This window comes from Streptopelia decaocto (assembly GCF_964273445.1).
Source record: "Streptopelia decaocto genome assembly, chromosome: 2".
In the NCBI taxonomy this organism is placed as follows: domain Eukaryota; kingdom Metazoa; phylum Chordata; class Aves; order Columbiformes; family Columbidae; genus Streptopelia; species Streptopelia decaocto.
Genome location: NC_138655.1, coordinates 95,210,468 through 95,220,555, shown reverse-complemented (window position 1 = coordinate 95,220,555; position 10,088 = coordinate 95,210,468).

Below are 10,088 nucleotides of genomic sequence, written 5' to 3'. Positions count from 1 at the left end.
CTTTCTTCTCTCTGTCCTTCTTTTCTTCCTGATTGCCTGTCCTTAGTGGGAAGGGGGGAGAGGGAGGGGAGAAAGGGGGAAGTGGGGGGGGAGGAGGTTAACAATACATCTGCCAGGGTTTTTGTTGTCACCCCGCAATCTAAACCCTTGACAAGCCCACTGACGTTTTCTCCAGGTGGCACTTACTTCAGAGCAAGTCTATTTTTTCTGTTGCATACATGTTCACAAAAATCATGCGGTACCTTTTCTTCTTCTTACCAGAATCAATAATTACGGTAAATCAACATGCAGTTGGAATCGTTCAAATGTACCTACATAAATGCAAAGGTAGCTGAGCCACCGTGGCACGTAGAAGTGCCACTGCAGCATGGCAGCTGGGACAGTCCATGTACACAAAGCCAGCATCTGCAGCAGTGCTTCCCTCCAGCTGCTGTGGCGATGAAGCAGAATGGTAAAAGCCATCACCTTTACTACAGAATAAGCTATACATGTTACTTGAGTATATCAGAAAGATACTATTATACTTGCAGACTAATCCTATGTGAATAGCTATTTCTCAAACCACTTGCACTGTACAAGTTCAGGGACACCGGTGGGCTCACCCGCAAAGCCGTGTTTTTTTTCATTATAAGTAAAAGCAGAAACTTGCCTTACGTGTGTTGCATCTGCTTGGCTGTTGTATGCACATTGCCTGGCATTAGCCAAGCAGTAGTTCCTGACATTAGTGAGTCTGCAGGCAGTTGTCTTTTCATCTGCGATTCAGAAATCGGTGCAGAGTATTTTCTTTTCTCAGTGATCCCTTTCAAAGCCCTGTGCTTGCTACAGTGATTGAGAGGCAAAATGGTGATTACTGGAGTATCTCTTTTCATATTATCTCCCAGTTTGCATTTTGCAGTTGATTTCTGCATTTGGATACTTTGGCAACATAACGTATGCAAGAAGTGCTGTACAGATGCAGGCTGCGATTGCAACCAGAGTCAGCCCATTCAGGGTCAAGTGCACCATCACATACTTGCTGTCTATTACAGTGCCCATTTCCATCTTTTCTAAGGGAAGCAAAGTCACTACCTCTAGCTACAGAGATCTCCTGGTGCAACTGACTTTCTGTCTTTGTGTCAGAGATCAACTAATTAACTTTTTTCTCTTTTCAGTGTCATCTTCCAAATTCCATTTTGACTTTCTCTGTGTTGAAGATTGTTATATACTAACCAGCAGGTAGATTCACTGAGCTCTGGAGGCTGCTTCAGTAGGCTGCAATGGCTTCAGAGCTATCTGTTCTGCTAACTGGGCATCAGGGACTAATTCCTGCCTGAAAAGGCATGATAGCAAGCCAGGAGAGGACAGAACAAACAGCCTTTTACTGTCTCATGATTCTAGGTTGCTTAATGCTTGGCTTTCATCTCTGTGTGTCCTCATGGAAGTCATTAGGTCCTACTTAGAGGCTATAAATGAAACACATGCTGAAGGTTACTTGATTCACATCCTGAAAACTTTGTCCCCACACAGTGTTATAACACCCTTGGTTGTCATAGTGAAATCTGCGGAGAAGGATTAAGGAGTGGTAGATGACCTTGAAAACTGAGGTGACGGAAATGGCAAAGAAATGCAAAGTGTAAAATAGCGACTAATAACAATATATGCTGTACTTTTAGGTAAAAACTAAAGGGGGGGGGGTGGGCAAATTGAGCTCTGGAGAGGTATCATTGACCCACCAATGTGCTATGTAAAGAACACTAATGTAACCCTAAGGTGTATCGAGTAAGGTATTTTCAGTGGTTCACATGGAAAGTTTCATTGACGTATGACGTCATTTCAAACATGAACAACAGTTCTGGTCCCTCCCTTACAGGAAAGATGAGTTCATATTGAAACTGGCAACCTAGTGTCAACAAGATAGTCTAGGGGAGTGAAGCGACTTTTCTGTCACTGGTGACTTAAAAGAGATTGGTTTGTTTAGCTTAGCAAAACAAAGGTTGAGAGAGGATCTTATTTCCATTTGTAAACAAAATGGGAGTGTAAAAATAGGCAACAAAAGAAAAAAGAACAACTGTTTATGTGAAATAACATTAGTGATAAAGGAATATTTTGTATAAAGTGATCATAAATATATGTGGATTGGAAATTAAAATATTTTGCTCAACAGAACAGTCCTTAAGAAAAGCTTCCCAACAGGAATTGGGAGGTATAAAAAACTGAAATCAGTTTTTAGGTCGATGTGGTTGGCTTGTGAAAGGGATTTTACGATGTAGTTACCTATAGCAGCAAGGGACTTGTTCCTGTGCCCTTGCATTAATTTTCCACTATGGCAGTTTTTCTCTTTCTCCCTCAAGCATCTGGGACTAGCTACGGTCAGAGAAAGACTAATGAGCTAAAGGGACCACAGGTGCAGTCCAAAATAGCATTGGGTAGTCCCGTTACTTACTTCAAATGTTTTAACACAGTGACTGTATAGAGTTGAGGGGGATTAACAGCTGTCAGGGGTGATGAATGCCCTGAACTGCTCCTAATTCTGAATAGGGAAAGCTAAAGAACTCCCAGGCTGGAAAAAAATGAGAGTCACCAGTGCATTGATGTTCTTCCACTTTGAAGGGATTAAAAAAGAAAAAGAAAAGAAAAAAAAAAGCTGTAACAGCATTCAAATGAATATGCAAATGATAAGGTGCATTTATAGTCATTTCAGTGCTATTGTATCAGAGATGAGTGTGTCCCAGTGGTTTCAAAGCAAAGGCAGCACCCAACACACTGAAGATGGAAATAAGTGATTTCATTATTTTCCTTGGCTATGGCAGACAATAATTCTAAGTGTTCAAAATCTTCTCCCATTCTTTTCAGGTGGATGCGTAGGTGAAGTCCTTCCTCTGTTATTTTGTTTTCTTTTTAGTGGAGAAACCACTGATGACTCCGCCATTTCTTTCATTATATTTGTTTATGGGTGAGAACTGGTATATTATTTGTAATGAAGAAACAATCACCAAGGAATAAAGCTAAAATGATCCTACCCATAGATGGCAGTAACTGCTAATGGTGCTGCCTGTCAGTGGCACTCCGAAGTCTTAAGACCCAGACAAGATTTAAATCAATTGATCTGATCTCCAAGTTGCTAAACATCCACTTCAGGGATCTTAAAATAGGGTCATGCACCAAGCTCCTTGCAGAAATCATCAGCAGAATATGTATATGTGGAAGGTGGTTCAGTTGTCAGAAATAAGCCCACTGTGATTTCTTGAAGGAAGGAGGTATAATATTTATCCAAGTGCTATGGTTGACAGCAGTAAGAAATGACATTTATATTAGAATATTAAATCTTGCTATGTTCTCATCAGGCGTGTCTTACCTGTAGAATGAACAGATAAATATGATCAATGTTTAAAGCTGTCAAAACTCAGTGCCTTACAATGAAGAACAATTTGGACCAATATCCCTTCCTACTTTCTCTATACCTTGTATACAAAATATTGATATGTTTACCACCTTTGACTGAATAAAGGCAGGAGGAATCATTCTCATGGCACAGAAGGGCAGCAGCAGCTGCTGCTGATTGCCATGTGCAGGAAGACAGAAGCGGGGGAGATTGTCCATAGGAGTTGCTTATTTTCTTTTGATCTTTACACATAGGGAACCACATAAGTTGCAAACAAGAGTTTAATTTCCTTGTAACCCTGGTCTTTCTGCTTTCCTAAAGGAGTCCTGCATTGGTATTGTTAGGCTGGACTTTTCTTGCTGCTTTTTAATTGCTCTTTGTAGATCTGGCTCCTAATGACAGTATGTTCAGAACAAAATATAATTTACAAGCAACTAAAAAGGGGAGGAGTAGATTCGAGTTGTGGGGTCATCTCTACAGGAAGGAAAGGAGCTAAAGGTAGTTGTGCATTGGCTTTTTAAGTTTCTGGAAATGTATTTATTATTTACATTTTCCCCAGCTATCTCAGGCAGAGAAAATATACAAGCCAAAGTCAGCAGCCTAAGTGTAATTTTCAGGAAGTACATAATGTGTTGTGAAGAGAATTAACATCAGTGTGATGGTATGCACAAGGACGCATAAGCAATCTGGGTGTGTTGCCAGCAGTTTTAGAGCTTTACCTCTGTCACATGAGGGACAGTAATACTGTAGTGGCCTCTGGCATAGCAGGCATTGTGTGCAATGCAGAAGGGGTGGGTTTGAGGGAAGATTTTATGGAGGAGGCAGAGTAGAGGCTTTCTGGAGTAGTCCAGGGATGTCTTCCAGGCATGAATGTGCAAAAGAAGGGTTACAAGAGTCAGTAGGCAAAAATGTCCATGGAGGCAACAGATATGAACCTAAGTGGTGAAAGGAGGACAGGAGGGATGAGCATAAAGCTTTAAAAAATGGAGTGAGACCCCATTGTTAATATGTGAGAGACACAGAGCTGAAGCTTGGCAGGCTCTGTGTGATGCAGCCAGGAGAGGAATGGGAAGGACGCTAAAGGGGGCATCAGAATATGGGCCAGGGGACTGGTATTAGCAGTGACATTTTGATAGGGGCTGAGGGGGCAAAATGGGTGTTGGAAAAGCTTTGGGTTGTCATGTGAAGAAAGGAAGAGGCTGATGTAAGGAAGGGAAATGGAGGTGAGAAGTGAATGGCAGTTACTTGCAGTTCATAATCCTGTGAGACAGTTAAGCAGTGAATCAATTATGATACCAAGCAATTGTGTAGATAATGAGTTAAGCAATGAAGCAGTTATACAGCAAATCATTTCTGGTATTAAATAAAAATGGAGAGAATCAACAGCAATATGAATCAATTATGCAGAGAACTATTACCAAAGTCAGTCAGTTAAGTAGAGAAACAGTTATACAGCAAAAGAATGAATAAATTAATTATGAAATGGGACCACTATGGTGAGAATTAATTATGCAGAGTCTTCCTTTGTGATAAGGGACATGTCTGGGGGAGCTTCAGGAATAAAAAAAAAAAACAAACAACCAAAACAAACCCATAAAAATAGATGCAAAAGTAATGAAGATACAAGCCCTGCACCAGTTTGCAGTCACTTTATCTGTGACATCCTCTCCTGTGTTTCTTTGGGCTAGGCTCACCCATGCTTCAATAGATGCTGAAGCCATTGCAGAAGCAGGGGAGAGTGAGCTTGTTTCTCCATGGTGCATTCCTTCACTGGGGATGTGGAGGTGAGATGAAGGAAATTTAGAGAGAATTTTGCGGCTCTGACAAGTGGGATATAGAAGGGACCTATGGTCTGTGGCACTATCTAACCTGCACAGAGAGGCTTGGGGCTCTTCATGGCCCCAGCATTACTCAAGATCAAACTTCTTGGCATGCTTTCTATTTAAGAGCCTGAAAGCTGGATTCTCATCTGCCTTGCATCTTTTTCCACCTCTACAAAATAGATGTCAAACACTAGCAAATAAATGTTTCCATTTTGTCAGCTCTCTCTGCTGTTATAGCTGGATGAAAAACAACCAGCCTTAGAGACACAACACACTCTGCTGGTGTCAAATGTAAGCATTCTGTTTCTAGAGGCTGCTATCTTACTTTAAACAGATGAAATGCGATACAGACCACAAGGTGGTGGAAAACAAATTTCCAAGTCTTCATTCCTGCAGTAACAATGAAGTCTACAGATTTATACAGAGTACACAGTATGCTCTATCTTTTTTTTTTCTTAATTTTTTGTTTCAGTGTTTTTCATGCTCAGAAGACAAAAACCCTGCAAGAGAGAAAGAATCTGTAACATCCTCAAGGGAACAGCACATTTTACCGGACAAGTGCTTAAACCCCTTACCTAGACAGCACTTCCATCTATGACAGATTGGCTTGACGGCTGGATCCAACCCAGAATGAATGCTGAACTAGATGTCTTCCAACTATTACCTGTTCCAAGTTTGGACACTAGTTGGATCCTTGAGATGGCTGGCAAAATATCTTTCCTGCTGCTCCCATTTCCCCGCTCCACCAGGGTTAAGGGTGGAGAAGAGCAGTTGCAAAGAGGTGTGTCTCACCCCAGCAAAATCTATAGCCTCCAGTTTGGCTGACACTGCAGTGCAAGCACAGACTATTTAGGTCTAAACCATTTGTTTCACACAAATAAGTTGAGATTCATGTTCAAATGCAGAAATTATTGTGTTATCCAACAAGGTTTTAATGTCATATTTGTTGGTTAGAGAGAGAAACAGTGGTATGGTACGTCCTTAAGTTAGAGTGTTTGGGTTACTAGGATTGTTTTTTTGTTAGCAATGAAATGCAAGGTTAAGATGTAATAATATAAATATGGTAATAACTATTCACGTGTTTTTAGCAAAAGTAATTGTGAAACTAGTAACAGCAATTTCTTAAAACATTAGCCAATATTGTTAAAAAGCTTAGAACAGAAGTATGTGAAATAGAAAAATGTGACAGAGAAGTAAGTTTAAAGGAAAATGGATCAGCTGGAGCAGAAGCAGGTTGATGTGGCTGGATACCGTGCCACCCTATTTCAATTCACCCATGGTAAAAATGCTGTAAGCTAGTATTCTCATCTGACAATTGTGAATGTTAACTTCAGCTCTTGGTATTTGCCCGTATCTGTGGATGTCACCATTTCAGTGCAGCATGTCAGAATCAAACCTAGCACATGAAATCAGTATTAATTGCACTGGATAATCAGCAAGGCAATGTAAAAAGATCTATATGTTAAGGTACAGGGCTGCTAAGTTAGCACTGCTTTTATGAGGAACTAGCCATGCAATTTGGAATCATGCAGATACGGTATACACATAAGAACGCAAACGTTTATATATGGAAAATATCCAGAAATGATAAGGGCAAGACATACAATTTCAGCTGCATTAGTCTGCAGCTTGTACTTTTTTTATTTTGGAGGACTATGCTAGGGCAAAGCTGCCAGTCATAACTAAACATTTCCTCTTTTTTTTTTTTTTTTTTTTTTCCCTCTAAGATATGAGATCTGGAGACAGTATTACTCAGACATTCACACAGGCACTTAATACTGGCCATTGCACCCACACAGATAATTTTCATCAGGTTCCTAGGTTTTCTTAAAGATTCCTGCAGCCTTTTATCTCCTGTTTTATTTGTTTGACCTTTTTTTGTTCCTCAACCCCCACCCCCAACCCAGATGCCTTCCAACCGAGGAGAATGCAGTTGCACTAGCTAATATGTGTTTTGAGAGGGCATCCTCAGTGACTCAGTTGCATGTTGGTGCCCATGTCTCCCTCAGATGGGCATGCTTAGGAGATAGAGGTCAAGAGAGGTCCTCCTTTCTCAGCTAAGGCAGGGGGATATTTAGCCCCCACTGGGGTGGCCAGGATCTCCTGATTGCCAGATTCTGCCTGAAATTGCAGGGGCCCAATCAGTGTCAGAGACACTCCTCTTTTTCTCTCCTAATGACTGACAACGCTCTAGGCCTCAACACTTGAGATTTCTTCATGAGATGGGGAGAAAGATTTTTCAACGCATGCTGACTTCATTATTCTGCACAAAATTCATATTTCTATTTCAGCCAGAAACTCAGTTTTAGGGAGCAGGGCAAACCTGTGGCATGCTCTGAGCAAAGTCGCTCAAACTGTGTGTTTGCTCTCGAAATCGGCTTTCAACACCATTAGTTTGTTTCTTTTACTGCTGCTTCTTTCCAGACATCTTCCTCTTAGAATTATCTTCTATTAGATCTTTGGAGTCTGTTTGGCTGGATTTAGTCTCATGTTATTGGTTTAATGCAATATTAATGTTAAATATTAATGTTTTTTATCCCCCTCAATGTTTTAAGATGCTTAAAACTGAAAGTAACATATATATCTCAAGGCAAGGATGCAAAAGCCCTAGATGTCTGCCATCAGAGTCTGGCTTGTAGGACATCTGACACTGTAGACAACACTGTTGTTCTCTGGCAACACTGATCAGTGTTCAAAGACTTGTAAGGCTGTAGCAAGAGGGAGCAAGATTTGCCAATATGAATTTGGAGAAAAACTCATGTTACAATCTTGTTTACAAAAATGTAGCCAAAGGAGGATAAACAACCATGTTTCCTTTCCCATAACTCCTGTGTGGTTTTTCTTTTCCTGTTGGCATCAACCAGTACCTTTGACTTTAGTTGCAGTTTAGGAAATTGCTTACCTTAGCTTAACTTTGACCTGCCTCCTAGCACCCTCCAGTTGTTGCAGATGTCTTTACATCTAGACTAAAGGTTGGCTCCGGATACAAGGCTCTGTGGTTCATAATTATTAGTATCTTGCAGGTTACTGTAAAATGTAATCTCTTGTTTGATCCAAAAGGTTCTTTTTCCCTCCATGGAAAAATGCAAACTCTGTACTCTGGAGGTGAAGAGTTTCTCTTTTGTGTAATACTCAATAGGAATTGTAGATTGACAAAGCTGGTTCTGGAGATATTTTCTGTTTGACTGCAATGTTTCAGTTCAGAGAAATTTAGCTTATAGGCAGCTGTCTGCTAACTGACACTGAAGAACCATAAAGACATGGCCAACTCAGTGGCCTCAAGGACATGCAATCAGGCTACTTCTGAGCCTGAAGCATTATTTGTCTAGGAATGACCAATGGATCTACAAACTCAGAAGAAAAACTCCTGTGGGGTCTGTGGTGCACTTTCTGAAATACCAGTTATCTGTGAAGAAGTCACACAGAGATAATGAGGGCTCAGAGAAGACAGTCCTTCCAAGCGGTGGTGCATAGGCAAGACAGACAGAAGCATAAGCTACCTAAAATAATCCTACATCTTATCTAGCGCTTTGTTTCTTCTAATCATCACTTAAATATGAGACCTGCTCATAGACTCCCCAGGGAGGTGACATAAATGCCAGAAAATGACTGAGCGTCTGGGCTGAGACTGGCTGCTCTACAGAGCACTGTAGACTCATCTAAAAATAGGGGACTTTCACCTCTATAGCTGACAGAAAGAGTGTTCCCTGCAGGGGTACATTTGGAGTGACTCACAGGAGGACCAAGATACAATTAACTTTATAACCATAAAAATAACATAAAAGCAATGCCGATTTAATTGGAAAAGCATTAACATTTCAGCCTCACCTAGAGCTTTCAAAAAATAAATATTGTGAAGCCAAAAGACCTGAAATGAAGCATCTGTAAATTGTGGTAGATAACTGCTTAACTATTCAGAAAGAGAAAGGAAATTACCAACTAACAGCTAACCTCCATTTCTTTAGAATTTCACTAGACTGCAATTCCTTTTTAAATCAAATGCACATCTCCCAGTGAAAACAACTTCTCACCCCTGCCCTCAAGTTATTATAAATGAATACCATGTCTGGAAGAAGGAAGTTAACAGGTTTCCTTTTCTTAATGAACAATAGTCTAGCTTATAGCATTTCGTAAGGTTTCCAGATGGAAGAAAGCAGTCCAATAAAAGAGGTTGCACCAGGAAGGTCATTTGGGGACATAATTATCTGTGAAAACATCACATTTTCTGCAATACATGAAAAGAGATTACAGTTCTGGGTGCATAGTTTTTGTGGGTTTTTTGATAGGACCTTTCTCCCTCACACTGTTCTTTAAGTGTCAAATTTTGTTGCATTTAAGAAAAGTACACGTTGTAACAGATGGCAAAAATGCCATTGAATAATTTTAATAATAGCAGAAAGCTAATTGCTTATCAGCACAAAATTCATTTTCTAGAACTGGCAGAAACCATACAGAATATCCATATTGTTGCTGAAAGGCTCAAGCTAGTCAAAATGACAAAGCTAGTCAAATGACAGAAGTAGTCTATACATTCTTATAAATATATTTAGGCAAGGTGCAGCTGCTGAAATGAGTACCTAATTGATGTGAAATGCTGTCAGTGTGTGTGCCCAAATTAAATAACTTACGGAACTTAAAAAGATGGAATTACTTCAGTTGTGACTTGGCCATTGGATGAGGAGAGATGCTCTGCCTTTTTGAAGAGTTTTGTAGTAGTTTGGACACACTGAAGACATTCATTTTACACCTTACTGTTCTGCCTGCTAAACATTGATGAATGCTCTTTTTGGTACCACTCTGAGAAATGGCAATGTAATCATTTCCATATTACAGAGCTAAAGCCCCTAAATTATAATCAGTGACTTTTTAAAAAATATTTTTGTCAATAAGGAAAAGTTCCCACA